The sequence below is a fragment of the Vipera ursinii genome, assembly GCF_947247035.1.
Source record: "Vipera ursinii genome assembly, chromosome: 3".
NCBI lineage: Eukaryota > Metazoa > Chordata > Lepidosauria > Squamata > Viperidae > Vipera > Vipera ursinii.
The window spans coordinates 119812210-119832063 of NC_139516.1; the positions used below are offsets into that span (position 1 = coordinate 119812210).

Genomic DNA, 19854 nt, shown 5'->3' on the forward strand with positions numbered 1-19854 from the left:
CAAATTATGATGGGGAGCAGCATGGCGGGGAGCAACAAAGTCATGCTCCAGTCACAAATGTCTCATCTTCACCCCAATCTCCAACTTAGAGACCTTGTTCTGTTCAAGGACCAAAAAGCTCAAGAATTGAAAGGCACCAAAAACTTTCATCAGACCCATCACAGAACTTGTCTTGCCTTTGCCCCTTGAAGACTGAACTCGTCGCCTTACCTGGTTGGATTCTGACTCCAAGAAGAAAAGTGATTTGAACCTTAATCTAGAATATTTTAGTCTTGTAATGGCAGTTCTTATTATTGCAATATGTATGCATGTTTATTTCTTATATCTCTCAGGTGTTTTATGACAACAAGCAATTCACAAACGTGTATTTGCATTTGAATAACTACCATATGATTTTCTATAGTGGTATTATGAAATACCAGATGGGGAGTGTGCTGCCACCACATGGCTGTTTTGGGAAATTATACATTATGCTAATTTTGGTCAGCCAAACCCCTCCTACCCTATGACATATTTCCTCCTTCTCCTGATTATGTGCCTTACACCCCGCCCCTTTCTGGGATGGACTTCCTCCTTCTTCCTCCTTCTTCTCCCTGGGGATTCTCCTCCTCCATAACCGGCAGACACACGTGCTCCTCCATGACCAGCAGACACCCGTGCAGACACTGAGTCGTTACTGTCTTTTGACCTTGAAATATCGTCCATACATCATCTGTCTACACCTTGTCTGCTGTAATCTCATCTGCATGCAAATAAAGGTATTCCTGGATGATCAAGGTATTTCATGAGTTTTGCTATCTGGAAAGAATTGTTAATAGTGATAACACCTGCTTATATAGACCAGCACAGGGGGCTTAACAAAGGGATCAATCACAATACAGCAGTTTGATCCAGAATAGGAATTTTTTTGGCAACCATAGAGCATTTTTGGAAAGAGGTGACCCTGAATCCTCTACAAAGAGAGAAACAAAGAAACAGGAAGAAATGGCAGTAGAAGGAGCAATCAAACCAGACAGGAGGAAGAAATTAAAAATACATCTGCAGAAGAAGGAGCAAGACCAAGAGATCAGAGACAGATAAGATTGACTAGAAAATTAAGACCTAGATATAATTGAAAGAGATGGAGGAGAGTGGGATTTTGTCAATGAATATAAATGGACTAAATTCTCCTTCAAAAAGGAAAAAAATCTTTACACGATTACAAAAATTAAAATGGATATAATTTTTCTTCAAGAAACACACATTGTAAGTTGTTAGAACAACCTAAAATTGGTAAACTTCACTTTGCATTAGCATTTCAAAAGAAAAGAGGAATAGCTTCATACATTAAAGAAACAATGAACCCCAAACAAATTTACGTGGATGAAGAGGGGAGAATATTAATGGTGGAAATAATGATGGATCAAAAACAGATACTGATGGTAGCAATATATGCACCAAATGATAAACAAGAACAATTTTACCAAAAACTATATAAAAAATATTAGATTTTAAACTATCAAAATCTTTGTATAATGGGACACTTTAATGCAATAACATGAAACTTTGGACTACAAAAGCGCCAAACAAGAGAGAAAAGGAGGAAATATATTACCTAAAGCATTTTTTTAAATGACAGAAAAATCCTGTATCCAAGATATATAGAGAGAAAAAATCCAAAGAAATTACAATATAAATTTTACTCAAATAGACATAAATCATGGTCTAGAATTGATATGATATAGACATCTTTGGAACTTAATACAATGATACAAGAAATTGAGATAGAAACTAATGTTTGGGCAGATCATAACCCAATAAAGAGGAACTAAGAAAAAATTAAGATGGTCCTTGAATAAATCTATATTGAAAGAAAAAGAATTTATACAACTAGCAACAAAGGAAATTGATTTTTTTCTTCAAAATAAACAAGAAAGAAGAAACATTGCTTCAAAATGTTCAAGGTTTTGGTTACGATCTTTAAGTCCTTACATGGCATGGGTCCGGGATACCTCAGGGACCACCTGCTGCCGGCATCAACTCCCCTCCGCCCTGTGCGTTCCCACAGAGAGGGCCTCCTCAGGGTGCCGCCAGTCAGGGAATGCCGACTGGTGGCCCCCAGGGGGAGGGCCTTCTCTGTGGGCGCTCCGGCATTATGGAACCAACTGCCGGTGGAGCTCCGGATGGCATCAGACCTCCGAACTTTCCGTCGTGGCCTGAAGACCCATCTATTTGAAATAGCTGGTCTGGCCTGACGGGGGATTATGGGTTTTAATCGTTGTTTTAGATTTGTATTACTGTTTTTAACTGGGCATGGGTTTAATCTTTTTTAATTTTTGTATTGTCTTTTTTATATATTCCCTGTGAACCGCCCTGAGTCCCTACCAAGGAGAAGGGCGGTATATAAATTAAATAAAACTATAAAACTATAAACTATAAAATGTGTGGGATGCGGCTAAAGTATATTTCAGAGGGTTGGCTATAACTTATATCGCTAAAAAGAATAAAGAAAAGAAACAACAACAGTTAAAGTTGAAGAAAGAATTCAGAAAGTTAGAATCAGAATTACAAAAGAATCCACAAAAGAAAATATTTAAGAAACAAATGGAGATAATAAAACATAAATTAAATTTAGCCAAGATAGAAATAATGGCTCAACAGATTAAAAGGGCTAAACAGAACTTTGAAAATGCCAACAAGCCGGGGAGATGGTTAGCATATAGACTGAAAAAAGAAAAAGAGAAAAAAATTGATAAACAAGCTGCAAGATCCAAAAGGTGAATTACAGTTTCAAAATGATACAATTAAAAAAAATATTAAAGATTATTACTAGATACTTTACAAGGCAGAGGAAATTCCAAAACAAAAAATACAGCAGTACTTAAAAAAGCAGACTTACCAAAAATTCCAGAGAATATTCACAACATATTAAGTGGAAAAATATTAATGATGGAGATTATAGAGGCTATAAAAAGGCAAAAAAAGGATAAGACTTGTGGCCCAGATGGATTACCTGCAGAGTTTTATAAATCACTACAAGATGTATTAAGTCTGATCCTGAAAGAACTGTGTAATGAAATTATCCTGAAGGCTAAAATACCAAATACATGGACTGAAGCCAATATTACTTTAATACCCAAACAAGATTCTGATTTAACGCAATAAAAATTATAGACCAATATCACTATTAAATGTAGATTACAAAATCTTTGCCTCAATAATGGCAGAAAGACTAAAGAAATTTTTGATCAAATTTATACTTAGAGACCAAAATGGTTTCATACCTAAAAGACAGATAAAAAATAATTTAGGGATGATTCTTGATGTGTTAGAGTACTATGAAATTCATTCAGGGAAAAAGATGGCTTTAATATTCCTTGATGTACAGAAAGCCGTAAACTGGCAATTTATGTTCCAGCAATTTGCAGAAATGGACTTTGGAAAAAACTTTATAAATGTAATCAAAACAATTTATTGTAAACAAACAGCTGAAATAATTGTAAATGGAGATCTTACAGAAAACTTCAATATTAAAAAGGCCACAAGACAGGGATGCCCACTATCTTCATTACTATTTATACTAACATTGGAAGTACTGAATAGAAATATTAGACAAGATATAGAAATTAAAGGACTGGAGATAAAAGATGAAAAATATAAACTACAAGCATTTGCAGATAATTTGGTTTTTATATTGGAAGATCCATTTCAAACAAGCACCAAGCTTCTGGAGAAAATAGAAAAATTTGGAGAAGTGGCAGGGTTGACAATAAACAGAGAAAAGACTAAAGTGCTAACAAAGAATCTAACAAAAACAAAAAATCAACTAACAAAAAAACCAAATCTTCAAATAGTTAAAAAAGTTAAATATTTGGGAATTTATCTAACAGCAAGATGTGTAACAATAAAAGAAGATAACTATGTAAGACTGCTAAAACAAATAAAATTGGATTTGGAAAAGTGGAAAATCTTTCAACTTTCATTGTTGGGGAGAATAGCAACAGTGAAAATGAATATCTTACCAGAGACTTCCTGTTTGGCAGCTGTCGGGACAAGTTGGAAAAGCTGGTGCTTGGCTTTCCAGCTTGGTTTTTCTTCATCTAGCAACCCTTAAAGGATCGGAAGGTTGCCCTGGAGGGGCAATGAAGGAGGAGAGATACTTCAGGAGCTCAGATTAGGGGGCACCCGATCGGAGCGAACTGTAGGACCCTCTGGAAAAGCGAAGGAAAAGGCTGTTAAAATCTTTCAGCCATAGCCATCTCCGGCAGGAAGCAGGAGCATAAATCAGCTGAATTTCAACTGCGTGCTGAAGCTGGGTGAGCAAGATTTTCTCTTTTCTTCTCTTTGAGGATTATAAATGTTGAGCCCTGGAAAGTAAAGACCCCCAGAAGATTTAAGAGCAGTGAGGAAATATAAAAGGGGGAAAAGACTCTTTGTTAAAAATATTGGACATTGATAAATAAGCCAAGGAGGACATCTCTGTGGGCGTGCCGACCCTCTGGAATGAGTTTCCTCTGGAGCTGCGGATGGCCCCCGACCTTCGGTCCTTTTGCCGTGACCTGAAGACATGGATGTTTCAACAATCGGGCCTGGACTGACTATGGTTTTAAATTTGGTTTTATGGGGTTAAATTACTATGTATTGAACATATCTACTGTTTAATTCTTTTTTAAATTTTGTATTTTCATGTTCTTTTTTAGTTTTTATTGTTGTGAGCCGCCCTGAGTCGTTAGGGAGAAGGGCAGCATATAAATATAATAAATCAAATCAAATCAAATCTAGTGGTGAAAGTAGAACGAAATTTCTGATATACTGTTGTTGACTGAAGTTAACCTTGAAGGAAAACATCTGCAGACGATAAGACTGCTTTGTTGTGAGATTGAAATTCAAAGCTACTTCTATTGAATTTGGCTAAATTTAAACAGACTTTTTTTGGCTATAGACTGTAAGCTGTAAAATGACTTCATCGAATATTACTAGACTTATGAAGAAAACTTCTGCACCCTCAGTAGGACAATCTAGTCCTACAACACAGGGATCTATTGAAGCAAAGTTGCAAAGGGAAAAGATAAATACTGCTCAAAGTTAAACAGACTTCATTAAAATTTCTTCAAGATCTTATGTTAAAGAATCAAGAGACTTTGGAGAGGAATCATTTAGAGATGCAAGAGAATCATAAAAGCTCACAAACCAAACTGGAGAAGTTAAATGAAGAGATTTTGGATATAAAGGGAAAATTTGAAACTCAAAATCAAATAATAAAAAAAATCAACAAGATACACAAAATTGAAGAAAAAACGGATGAGAATGATAAAAAAGATAGAAATGTTACTACAAGAAAATGAGAAATTAGAGAACGCAATTAAGACTTTAGAGATGGAAAAAGTGGAATTTTATTTAAGATTTCAAAATATTCCTGAAGATAGAGAGGAAAGTATAGAGGAGGTGATTATTGACATCTTGGATGAGACTCTGAAGGCAGATAGAGGAGAAATTCAACTCGAATTAGATGACACATTTTGTTTTAATTCATGCTATGCAAGAAGAAATAAGCTGCCAAGAGAAATACATGTACGGTTTACAAAGAAGACAACAAGAGATGAAATACTACGGAAAGTTAGAGATGAACCAATACAATATAAAAATAAAGAAATTGTGGTCTTAAAACAGATACCTAAGAGAGTTAGAGATTCACGAAGACAGTACCATTTTTTGACTACGAAACTGATTGCCAATAGCATAAACTTTAGATGGTTGATGCCAGAAGGTATCTTAATAAACTGGAACAATACAAGGTATAGACTGGACTCAACTTGGAAAGCAGAAGATTTTGAAGTGAAGAATAGGTCAATTTTAGATGAAGGAGTAAAAAGAGGTCAAGGGGAGAGTAAGGAGCAGAAACAAACAGAAGAGAGGACTCAAGGAGCAACTGCACAAACAAAAGAACAGAAAGAGGAAGATGACCAAAAGGGTGAGGATGAAGGACTTGCCAGAGAACAAAGGACTACTAGATCTACTAGACCGAAATATAAATAAATGGAAATGGATAAAGAAAATGGAATCTTCTCAGTAAACATAAATGGACTAAATTCTCCAATTAAAAGAAATAAGATTTTAGGAAATTACGGAAATTGAATTTGGATATAATTTGTTTGCAAGAAACACATATAAAAGTACAGCATCATAAACTATTGGAATATCCAAAAATTGGAAAACTCATCAGCACAACAGAAAAAAGCGGAGTAGCTTTATATATTAAAGAGACAATAGATTCAAAAATGGTATATTCAGATGAAGAAGGAAGAATTTTAATGGTAGAAATTTATCTGCATCAAAAGCAAATATTATTAGTGGCAATTTATGCACCGAATAATCATCAAGAAAATTTTTACAAAAACTTACATAGAAAGATAATAGAAATGGAGTATCAAAATGTTTGCTTACTAGGGGATTTCAATGCAATAACAGATGGAAAAATTGATTATAAAAGTAACAAAACAGGGAAAAATGGTAGAGGAAGATTACCTAAGACATTCTTTGATATGGTGGAGGAAATTGGAATTCAAGATGTTTGGAGGGAAGTAAATCCACAAAAATTGCAATATACTTTTTACTCAAATAGCCAGAAATCTGGGTCAAGAATTGATATGATTTGGATGACTGCCGATATGAGAATGAATGTTCAGGATATTGAAATAGAAATAGGTATATGGGCAGATCATAATCCCTTGAAAATGATGTGGAAAGGAATACAAAAAAGGCTAAGATGGACTTTAAATCGTTCCATATTAAAGGAAAAAAGAATTTATAGAGTTAACAAAAAAAGAAATGGAATTCTTCTTCAAAGAAAATAAAAAAGAAGAGACTACGATACAAAATCTATGGGATACAGCTAAAGCGTATTTCAGAAGTATAGCTTTATCGTATATGGTAAGGAAAAATAAATAGAGAAAACAGCAATATGTATTATTAAAAGAAGAATTTGGAAAGTTAGAATCAGAACTGCAAAGAAATCCACAAAATAGACTTTAAAAAGAGATATGGATATAATAAAACATAAATTAAATCTGTTAGATTCAGAAAAAGTGGCAGAACACATAAAAAGAGCGAAGCAATTTTTTTTTAAAATGCCAATAAACTGGGAAGATGGTTAGCTTGTAAACTCAAAAAACAGAAAGAAAAAGATATATAATTTACTTCATGGGAAAGGTTATTTACAATATAAAAATGAAGAAATAAAAAAGATAAAGATTTTTATAAGGAATTGTATGATAAAGAGGAGACTTCAAGAGAGAAAACTGTAAAATACTTGGAAGAAAGTAATCTTCCAAAGATTTCAGAGACATTTAAAAATACGTTAGACGAAGGAGTTACAATGATGGAAATAACAGAGGCCATAAAGAGACAAAAAATGGGAAAACTCCTGGTCCAGATGGACTTCTGGCAGAGTTATATAAGAACTTACAAGAGATATTAAGTGAACCGTTGAAAGATGTTTGTAATGGACTTTTATTAGAAGCTAAAATGCCGATGACGTGGATTGAAGCAAATATTATCTTAATACCAAAAGATGATTTGGATTTGACCCGGATTAAGAATTATAGACCAATTTCATTGCTCAATGTGGATTACAAAATTTTTACTTCAATAATGGCGGAGAGATTGAAAAAATATTTGGTTGAATTTATACACCTGGATCAAAATGGCTTTTTACCAAAGAGACAAATTAAAAATAATTTAAGAGTGATAATAGATGTATTGGAATACTATGAGCTACATCCAGGGAAACAAATGGCATTAATATTTTTAGATGCTCAAAAGGCATTTGATAATCTTTCATGGCAATTTATGATTCATCAATTACAAACAATGGACTTTGGACAGAACTTTATAAATATGGTAAAAACAATATACAATAAAGAAACAGCCAAAGTGATTGTGAATGGAGATTGTACTGAGAGCTTTGAAATAAGGAAAGGCACAAGGCAAGGATGCCCTCTATCCCCTCTGTTATTCATTTTCACTTTGGAAGTTTTAAATCAAAATATAAGACAAGATACAGAAATTAGAGGGTTGGGGATAAAGGGTGAAACATATAAATTACAAGCATTTGCTGATGATTTAGTATTTATTTTGAAAGATCCCTTGGAGATGATTCCAAAATTGTGGGGGAAACTAGAACAATATGATGAAATAGGGGGACTAAAAATTAATAAAGAAAAAAACTAATAGTTAAGAGTCTTACGGTTAAGCAAGAAAGCTGAATGTCAGAAGTGACAGAGGTACAGATAGTGAAAAAGGTAAAATATTTGGGTATATATTTATCAGCTAAGTGCTCAACATTAAAAGAAGATAACTACACAAGGTTATTGAAACAAATAAAGCTAGACCTGGAAAAGTGGAAGAACTTAAAACTGTCATTATTAGGAAGAATAGCTACAGTTAAAATGAATATATTGCCTAAGATTTTATTTCTTTTTCAGACAATTCCGATAAAACTTGGAGAAGTTTTTTTTTAAGAGTTGAATTCATTAGTTTTGATGAAAACCTTGCAAGATACTAAGGAAAATGGAGGCTTTGGCCTACCTGAGTGGGCTTTGTATTATCAAGCATCTGTATTAACATGGGTGAAAGAATGGATAATGCTTAGGAATAAAAGGTTGTTATATTTGGAGGGACATGACCTATAGCTGGGGTGGCACGCTTTTTTGTGGTATGGGAAAAAAATCCATGGATATTTTCAAAATCACTGTATTAGAAAAGCTTTGATAACACTATGGGAAAAAATTAAAATGAAAATATATGTAAAAATTCCAGGGTGGTTATCAACAATTGAAGCTTTTTCACATACAAATTTGTTAGATTTTGAAAAAACTTGGACATATAGAAATATTTTAAATATTGACGGGACATTAAAATCGAAACAAGAGCTGGAACATCAGGGCATCAACATGTCATGATGGGTACACTTACAAATACAAAATAGATATGAAAAAGGTATGAAATTGTATGGATTTTATAAAGAACAAAATGTATTTGATAAGATATTAACTTCTGATGAGAAATTAATTAAGAAAATTTATAATTTTTTGTTAACTTTAGAGATGGAAAGTGAACAAATTAAAGGGACAATGATAAGGTGGGCGGAAAACTTTGGTTATAATACAGAATTAGAAAAATGGCAAAAATTGTGGGAGAGAAATCATAAATTGACAATGTCAACTGCGTATAAAGAAAATTTGTATAAAATGTTTTATAGATGGCACTTACCTCCAGCTAGACTAGCAAAAATGTTTAAAAATGTATCAGGTAAATGTTGGAAATGAAAACATAACTTAGGTACATATTATCATATCTGGTGGACATGTCACAAAGTAAAGGCCTATTGGGAAAAAATACATGCTTGGCTAGAAAAAATATTAGGAGAACATGTAGTATTTAATGCTGATTTTTTTTTATTAGGTATAGTACCAGAAAAGATTAATAAGCAAAATTTATACTTGGTTTTACATATTGTAACTGCAGCAAGAATAAGCTATGCGCAATGTTGGAAAAATGAACAAATACCTTCAGAAGAAGAGGTAATAAAAAAGATACTGGAATGCGCAGAGATGGACAGACTAACTATGAGGCTGAAAGATAAAGAAGAATATTACCAAAGCTGGAATTTATTCTACAAATGGTTAGAAGAGAGAACCAAAGAATAGGACTTGATTATGTATTTATGTTATATGAATCCAGATCGCACGCTGTTTGAAAAACTAACATATATATGTAGAGGTTAAAAAAAAACTTATTAAAAAAAAGAAAAGAAAATGAATATCTTACCAAAAATACTCTTTTTGTTTCAAACGATTCCTGTAACGCTGGGTAAAGCCTTTTTTGACGGTTGGAGAAAATGACTAAAAAACAAATTGACTTTAAACCAGAATTATTTTTGTTAGGAATAATAGGAGCTAATTATGAGAAAGATTGAAATTATTTAATACTACACGTACTAATGGCAGCAAGAATTGTATTTGCCCAACGTTGGAAAAATGAAAACTTACCAGCTGAAGAAGTACTAATTAAGAAAATTCTAGAGTGTGCCGAAATGGATAGATTGACTTTAAAGATAAAAGAGAAAGAAGACTCAGTGTACTTTAAAGCATGGGATAATTTCTATCAATGGCTAGAAAAACGAGTTAGAGAGAAAGGAATGTGATATGTAATTTTGAATTTATATTAGCAAGAAGAAGGCTATTGAGTGATTAATTTATTGTTTATGATAATTATGTAATTTTGAATATATATTTTGCAAGAAGGCTATTGAGTGATTAATTAATATATTGTTTATGATAATTAACTATTATCTCTTATTGTTTGTTAAATACATGAACCCAGACATTATGCTGTTTGCTATAAAAACTAATAAAATCTATACAAAAAAAGAGAAGCTTTTTGGATCAGAGTATACCTATCTAATCAACATCCTGTTTCATAAGTAGCAATCAATTATAAGCCCACAATGAACTTTTTAAATTATTGTTCTTTACTAATTGGCATTAAGATTTGTTGTCTCATATCTTAGAGACTGCATTTAGGAAGTCCTCAATGTATGACTACAATTGAGCACAAAATTTCTGTTGCTAAATGAGACATTTGTGAAATAAGTTTTGCCCTATTTTACGATCTTTCTTGCCACAGTTGTTAAGTGAAATCACTGCAGTTGTTAAGTTAGTGACATGATTATTAAGTGAACCTGGCTTCCCCATTAACTTTGGTTGTCAGAGTTTGCACAAGATGATCACATGACTCTGGGACACTGCAACTGTCATAAACATGAGTCAATTGCCATGCGGCTGAATTGATCATGTGACCATGGGGATGCCGCAACAGTCGTAAGTGTGAAAAACAGTCATACATTTCAGTAGTTACAACTTTGGTCATTAAATGAATAAGTTGAGGACTACCTGTATTGCAATGACAACCGGTAACCTGTGAGAACCTTAATGCCCTATGTTTTTCTACAGATAAATAGAAATTCTGTTTCAGGAGTACGTCCATGAAATAATAAGGATGTTACTAAATTATACTTGCCTTAGTGATGATCAATTTTACAGATTTATTACTTCAACTGAGCTGCTTAAAAATTCAGCATCTGCTATGCGGTTCTAGAAATTATGACAATTAATGAGACCATCACACATGTCCTTGTACATTCCTCCTATCATCAATGTGGTCAAGAAATTTTCATTTTCCCTTTAGTCGTGTGTGTTGAGGTGTAATGAAAGTTTTCTTCTTGATTTTCTTTCAGATAAAGAACTGTACAATGTAGAGTTTGTCTTGCATCATCTAAAATTCACAAACACATAGTTAAGGATACCAGACATGGGGAACCTTACAGAATATTTTTTTTAATTTTTTCTAAACATTTTTTCTATCACTTTTTGTGGCTTTCGGAGGCTTCCATTAATCTTACATTTTAGTATTAATAGTAAGAATTTTTATGTATATATATTTACTGTTAATTTTATAGCATTGTATTAGCAATTTAGTTTTTAGTAATCTTTTATCAGTTATACATTTCAGTGAAATTAATGAAATGAATTTTCCTTTTGTATATTTTATGATGCTCTATGAACAAAATTAAATTAGTGTCCATTGTGCTGATGAGAGATTAGCTAATAGAATTGTAGTAATTACATACCTACATCTAATATTAAATTCTAATACTAAGAAGAAGATGTCTTATGTCAATTGAGATAACAGAACACCCAAATCCTCTCTTTGGCCTACATTGTATACTTTATACATTTCAGAAGAATTGTATTCCATAACAGTAGGAATATGGGTAAAATCAAACTACTGTTACTGGAAATCTAATATACAGTCACATCTCCAGCGAGAGGCATTATAGTCACTGGCTTCTAGAAATAATATTACAATAACAATAATACATTGTCAATAAATGTTTAAAGAGTTGAAGAGAGTAAAGACGACAAGCAATCTTTATTATGCTAGCCTACAACCTGCCTAGGTTATAGGTTTTATCATGGCATGTTTGGATGTTTTTCAGTTTTGCTTCACAAATATTGTTCTTTTCAAAAACAAAGACTGCTTCAATAACAATCAATGGACCAAACATACAACAACAAATTTTCAGCATAATCATACTGCATATGATTGACTCTTATCACTCATTTTCAGTGAAGTATTCATGTTCTTTTGTTGTAGAAACACCAGCAGGGTGTCTTAAGCACTTTAAACTATTAAAAAAAATTATAATGGCACAAGATTATAAATTAGATAAAGGCTAAGTCATGTAGTAATATCAATATCTGGGTATACTATAGAGTTTAAGTGAAATTGTCTAATGCATATAAAACCTGTTCATTTTATGATGTCATGAAATATAATTATACATTTTGTTCAGTAACTGAATGCAGCACAATAGGAGGATAAAATGTAATTCAAAAATTAAAGTCTGACATTTCAAATGAAGCCTAAGTGTACACAGAAATACAGTGACCATTTAGAGAAGAAGTAACTGATAACATCATAACTCAAAGATACAAAACTTCTTTGACTGAAGGAATGAAACAGATTTTTGACTGATATCCTGAGGCTTGCTTTCCAAAAGCTTGTAAGCCGCCCTGAGTCTTTGGAGAAGGGCGGGATATAAATGTAATAAAAAATAAAAAATAATAAAAAATAAAAGTAGTGGGCATAGGTCTACAAATTGAGGTTTTAAGAGTCCTAAAGGAGTGCAGTTCAGCAGTGCATTAAGCCTTTGCAAACATTAAGGCACTTCATTTTGTCCCTTAATTTCACCAAAACAAAAAGAAAATGTGGAACTCTAAGGGCTGAAAACAGGATGTTAATTTGCTACTTTTGTGTTCCCTTGCTCTAATCAATTACAGCTGATATCAATAACACTTTTCTTATTTTGTCAACATTTAAACTTTTGCAGTACTGGCCACTTATTGTACACTTTTAATATTTCAATTTTTATCTCAACTCACTATTTATATTTAGACCACGTTATACAGTCCACAACCTTCATGTATTATATACCAACTTATTCTACAGTATAGAATCCTTTTCTCATCAATCAGTTGATCTGTTAACCTAAAGTACACCTGATACAATGTAAGATGGATTTGAATTCTGTTCTCATATATTACATATGTGTTAAAGTAAGGTAAAAGAAAATCCAAAATTCTTACCATTAGCTATGAGGATAGAGCCAATTGACATTCATTATGTTTTCATATGTCCACTCAAGATAGCAATAGCAATAACACTTAGACTGATATACCACTTCATGGTGCTTTACAAAAGCCCTCTCTAAGCGGTTTACAAAGTCAGCATATTGCTCCCCCTCCCAACAATCTGGATCCTTATTTTACAGACCTCGGAAGGATGGAAGGTTGAGTCAACCTTGAGCCGGTTAGGACCAAAGGAATTGTACTCCTTCTGGCAGTGTGAGCAGAGTCAGCCTGCAAGACTGCATTCTAATCACTGCACCACGGCTCATATAGATAGCATAAGATTTGGTTTTAGTTTCATAAAATCTATTAATCCATAATTTTTAGTTCATCACTGAATGAGATATCCACCTCTTGCTCCTAACTGGAACTACATACTGAACCAAGGCATAATTATCAGAACTTGGGAAATTCTGTATAGAAATGCAATGTTTCTACTTCCACCTACTCAGGACTGCTCTTCCAAGCAAAGTTAATACATGTGGTGAAAAGTTAGGCTACAGAGTATTTCTAATTTTGTCTACATTTTATTGCCGAATACAACTTACTTACGCAAAAACCAAAAACACACACATCTACTCTTTGCTTTTGTACATTCAAAGATGAATTATATTTGTTAATCCTTTTAAGGAAACTTCAAAGGCCCAATCTTATAGGACCAAGGGAACGAACAACAGCTTTACTGTTGAGATCTATTTTAACATTTGGGATCTTGTCTCTGGTATAGCATAGTATCATAACAAAATATCATAAATTGCTTAGGCAGGATCACCACAAAACTGCCCACGTGTTACTGCATTATGGGCCACAGAACCAGTTAGTTGGATGTACTGAACAGCTGTCACAACTTGACATTTGGATATCCAGCAGATTTGTTCAAGTATAGAAGAAAAACCGACAAAAAACAGACTGGTTTTTGAGGCTATATGTTCTCTAATACAAAGTGAAGCAAGGAAGACTTTTGCCTTCCTCAGAATTTTAATTAAATGAATATATTGTAACTGATTATTTCACACAATTTTTAAATACCTATACCCTGACAAAAACCAGATATCATCATTGTTTGTCATTTAAAAATCACCAGAAAGATCCATCTTAAATCAAATAATTTATTAAGTAATTACATGTAAACACTTTATATTGACTAGCAAATACATTGCTTAAGTATTCCCCTTCCCACAAAGGAAAATATCCTGTTTAAAAACAGATTAACTAATGGTATACATTCACTGTACAGTGAATGTATGTACAATTGACACTTTGATTTTCCTCATTTCTTATTCATTTAAAGTGCAAAAAGATATACATTTGATCAGCATTGCAAGACAGTGTCAATAGTAACTTTGGTCTATCAAGTGAAAAACTAGACAAAATTCCAATCTTTACCCTACTATTTTTCTTAGGAAAAAAATAGAGAAAACAGACCTTGCAAGACAATCTTAAAAAAATAAATAAATTCCTTTTCACATTTAACTGAAAATATTTTCAACAAGAGAAATACTATTTTGAACAATGAAACAAGCATGTTTACAATTTATAATTAGTAGTTACACATAAACAGTGGCACAAGTACATACATCACAGAATGTCTGAACATTTCCCATTAGGGCAAAATACAACAGTTATGAGATGATATCCAGGCTTTTCTGCAACTGAAGAATAGTAACTATTTACATAAAAATGCTTAATTCAACATTCCAGTGTTCTAATGTGTGCACTCGTACAGTATATGGTTATTTAATAATTTCAGAAATTACATAAAAATATATCCAATGGAGCTTGGCACATCTAATAAGTATTAACTAGCAAAAATATGCAGACAAGAGAAAGATTGTTCTGATCTTTACAGAAAATTGACATGTGCAAAACATTCTATAGATTTTATCTTCAAATCCAGAAAGGAAAGGAAAGGTATTTAGGATTACTTTGCCCTATCAAATCTTTCCATTCAAATACAATGATGTGCACCATTGTGAGAAAAAGGAAAACACTCTTATTTTAAATTTTAACAGTACCCCTACATTCTGATAATAAAAAGTCATCCATCAGTCATTATTTCTCAAGGGACAATAACATTCTGAACTTCCTGGATTATTTGTGCAGGTACTCATCTTGAGAAGAAAAGATTTTCAGAACAAGCACTGATTTCCAGAGTAGTTCCCATTATTCTTCTTACCTAGAAAACAGTTTGGAAATGTTTAAACTGTGCACAAGGTGCTAAAGCCATGGGACAAATCCTACATTTGGGCCAAGTTCATTCTAAGTTAAGAATTCAAAAGAGGAGAAAATTGAGAAGATCTCAGGCCCAAATAATTTTAAAACTTAATTCAAAATGATTTACGGTACTTTTAAACTATTATTCCATTTTTATTCTGTCAAATTTGGAAGTTTCTTTCAGCTTTTGCTATCTTTCTGATGGCATCTATTCAAAAATATTTATAAACCCTGCTGTTTCATTGGTCAGATTTGCACATAGAGGAGTAAAAAACTTTCATATGGCAAAATAAACCATGTTAACTATCAGCAGTTTTTGAGTACATGCAACACAATCACTTTTGCTTCCTCCTTCTGATTGTGAGAATGAGAAAAAAAATAGGAACTGGAATTTATTAATAGATTCCCATGACTATGATTAAATATTTCTAACAACTAAGGATTAGAAGCCATCTTTAAGGGGCTAAGATTGATTTATGGTTCACCTGCAATGAAAACAATGTACACTTGGTAAATCCTGGCTTGTTTTAACACTTTAAAGTAATAAGAGCAAATTAGCTAGAAAAAGCTTTGCTTGAGTGCTGCTGTATATTGTCCTAGCCTATCAGATCAGTATTTGAAACTTTAGCCTGACATTGTGAACTTGATCATTGTGTCATATACAATTTCAAATTATCTTATTATCTTTACTGATTTATATTAGTAAAGATATAAATCCACAAAGATTTAACAATATTGGGTTTAGAATTCCATCTGTATGTATCTATATATCTCTGTATCTCTATAGAAATATTTAGTATTATGAGAAAAGTTTGTGCACAGAATTATCTGTATCTTTCTAATTAAGAAACCTAAATACTGACAGAAATATAGCATGGAAAAATGAAGTACCATTGAATAAAATGTAATTGGCATCTGTGCAAACAATTTGATTAAATATTGACAAAATCACAAAATGACAATAGTGACAGTAAAAAAACACCAGAGCTGATATACCTAATTAATTATCTAACTATTTTCTTTCAATTTGAAACCATGAGAGGAATTATTTATATAGGTAAGGCTCATAATATAGTATTTTTGGAACTTTATGAATTGTACTGTAATTTATGTATTGAGGAGGAGACATGTTTGACTTTTAAATAACTTATTTCAGATGAAATATATACATTTGAATTCCAGAGTAGAAAGAAGAGTTCTCTTCAAGTCTTCTGAATGATTTGAAGATGGACCAGTGTCAATTGCTCAGATTAAAGTTGTGGCCAATAATATTGCACAATCATAATCACAAAAAGAAAGCTGCAAAAGGGGAGGAAAATTAGTTTTCAGTTGGGACAAGAAATTGTAAAAATTCAAGAATGAAAAGGATTTTGTTAAAAGAGGAAGAACTGTTCATATAAACAAATATGATAAATGCTACATAACTCCATAGGTCATTCCAACATTCATACAGCATGACAGCCCACACAGTCCCACCCATTTAGTATAATGCTTGAAATCACAAAAATGCAGAGGAACACAGAATCCTAAACCCAATCGCCAATATGTGAGATTCCCAATACATCCATTGGACTGCAGGCATTCATATGTCAGAAGCAGATGACAAGAAGCACATGAGGGTACAGTTAATTTTATCAACACTCCACGTATATGGAGACTATCTTGATTTGTAAATTAAAAAGTATGGCTTGATACTGATACATGGTTCTTTAAAAACAAGAGTTAATGGAAAGAAGGGTTCTGGCAGGTAATTTCAGTCAAATACCATAATTATGTATCAGTAACATTTCAAATGTTCAAAAAATATTGCAATATATTCAATATGTTGAATTCAATAAATTCAATGTCATCCTGTATTGGGTACTCTCACTGTAGAATTGGCAACCATTTTATTGAAATCCAATCCCACTTTTATTTAAATGATTCTGTAGAAATCTATTTCAAAATTCACTTAAAGCACAATTCTACTTTAAATGCAGTGCTTCATTATTACATGTGAACACTTTTTGGAATTACATAATGTTTAAAATATAGTCAATGCCCATCTAAGAATTTTGCTAAATGAGTGACTAATTCACTCTGCAATTTTATACATTAAAATAAAAAAAAACATTTAAATTGAATGTTCTTCAGGTCTTCAGTATAATTATTACCTGTGTATAAAACTTTCTAAGATGAAAAAATAGCCTAAGTGCCCAAAAGTCCAGTCTGCAAGTCTAACAAAATTCACTTTAAAAAAAAAATAAAAATGGTGGCAAGCAGGAAAACAAAAAGAATACTCCATACTTTCCATAACCTGAAAAACAATAGAGTTTGTAAATAAGTGGGGAAGGACAGAAACAGGAAATGAAGACTGACCTTATAAACAAAGATATGTTTAGGGCTTCTGGTTTCAGGAATAAACCGATATTTACTGGTAAAAGTCTGCCAAAAAACAAAAATAGAAACACAAGATTACTGGTAAATATTGGTTTATATGGAAAAAAATATCAGTGTATTCCCCAGTTTCTACAGACTATTGCATTTTAACTATTTTGTGCATCATTTTTTAAAACTGAGAGAGAATGTGTGTGTGAGACAGAATATGGTGTATGAGGAATCTCAACAAGTATAATGCCTGGGTCTCTTACTGTCCCAAACCAGAAGCCTTATGCTACTGAAAAGCAAGCAAGCAAACTTTATTCAACATTATAAACACTTTCCTTTCCAAAATATTTTCACAAGTGAGCAATATTTAAAATATTTTCTTTCTATGCTAAATTCAAAGATCAAATTAGAATTCTGAAAATACATTTCATGTGAAAGACGAAAGTCCATATATTAGAGCTGATATACAGATTTTCCTTAATGTACAAAATAAGTTAGTTCATTTAAAATAATCATGTCAGACCAAAACTTTTATTTGAGACATTAGATTTCCTATCACACAACATTTTGTCCATATTTGATTAGTCTTAATAAGAGTACTGCATGGCTGTGTATTCAGGGAAATTTATGAAGAATGATTTTTAAGTAATATATTCTTATTTATTTTGATACACTGTTCTTTATTTTCAGATTAGATAGCTAATCCACAGTAGAATTCCCCCACTACTAAATTGGACATGATTTTAATACCTAAGAAAAGTACTTAATATTCAAATATTTAAAATAGACTGAATATACTTAACACATGGCACAATACATTTCCAAAAACAGATAACCAAATAAGATTTCTAGATCAGATTAGTTTTTGAAAATGTAAGGTTAATATTCTTAACTGTAATACAGACTTATTACCTACCAAGGGAATGAAACAGCAAAGTGATTACAAGCATTTTAATTATATAAAAAATAAAATAAGATTAAATCAATAGCCCTAAGTAATAAATGCAATCTAAAATTTAATTTTTTTAAAAAATTTAAACACTAAAATCCAATCCCTCAGTCCAGGCCGGCCTGTTCAAACAACCAAGTCTTCAGGTTGCGGCGAAACGAGCGAAGGTCGGGAGCCATCCGGAGCTCAACCGGAAACTGATTCCAGAGGGCAGGTGCGTCCACAGAGAATGCTCTCCCCCTGGGGGCCACCAGTCGACATTCCTTGACCGATGGCACCCTGAGGAGGCCCTCTCTGTGGGAGCGCACAGGGCGATGGGAAGTTAACGCCGGCAAGAGGTGCTCCCGTAAATAACCCGGACCTATGCCATTTAGGGCTTTATAGGTCATCACCAGCACCTTGAATCTCACTCGGAAGACAACTGGAAGCCAATGCAGCTCGTGGAGCAGAGGTGTTACATGGGAGTATCGGAAAAACCCCATCACAACTCGCGCGGCTGCATTCTGCACCAGCTGGAGCCCCCGAGTGGTATTCAAGGGCAGCCCCATGTAGAGAGTGTTGCAGTAGTCTATCCGAGAGGTCATGAGCGCATGAGTGACTGTGCGCAAGGCGTCCCGGTCCAAATAGGGCCGCAACTGGCACACCAGGCGAACCTGGGCAAAAGCCCCCCTGGTCACAGCTCCTATATGATCTTCAAAATTGAGCTGTGAATCAAGGAGGACGCCCAAGTTGCGAGCCCTATCTATGGGGGTAACACCTCACCCCCTATAGATAAAGATGGAATAGAATGGACAACCTGAGACGCCGGTACGCACAGCCACTCAGTGTTGTCGGGATTTAGACGAAGCCTGTTCCTCCCCATCCAGACCCTCACCGCCTCCAGGCAACGGGACATCACGGAGAGGGCATCACTGAGTTGATCTGGGGTGGAATAAAAAGCTGGGTATCATCAGCGTACTGATGATACCCCACCCCAAAACCACGAATGATCTCGCCCAGTGGCTTCATATAGATGTTGAACAGGAGAGGCGAGAGGACCGACCCCTGAGGGACTCCACAAACGAGAGGCCTCGAGGCCGACCTCTGTCCCCCTGT

The 19854-nt window shown here is 33.5% G+C and overlaps 1 protein-coding gene across 2 annotated transcripts in view; it reads right to left on the reverse strand.

Moving 5' to 3' along the window:
* Positions 1–14324: 14324 nt before the first annotated feature.
* PURA (purine rich element binding protein A) overlaps positions 14325–19854 on the reverse strand; it is a 29603-nt gene continuing 24073 nt past the window's right edge. The window contains exons 2-4 of one of the 2 annotated variants that reach the window (XM_083358342.1): positions 17802–17867; positions 16613–16742; positions 14325–15405 (exon numbers count right to left, since the gene is read on the reverse strand). The gene's annotated coding sequence lies outside the window, so the exon portion shown is untranslated. Of the gene's footprint in view, positions 16743–17801; positions 17868–19854 lie in introns of both variants that reach the window. The other variant, XM_083358341.1, reaches the window with a different exon arrangement.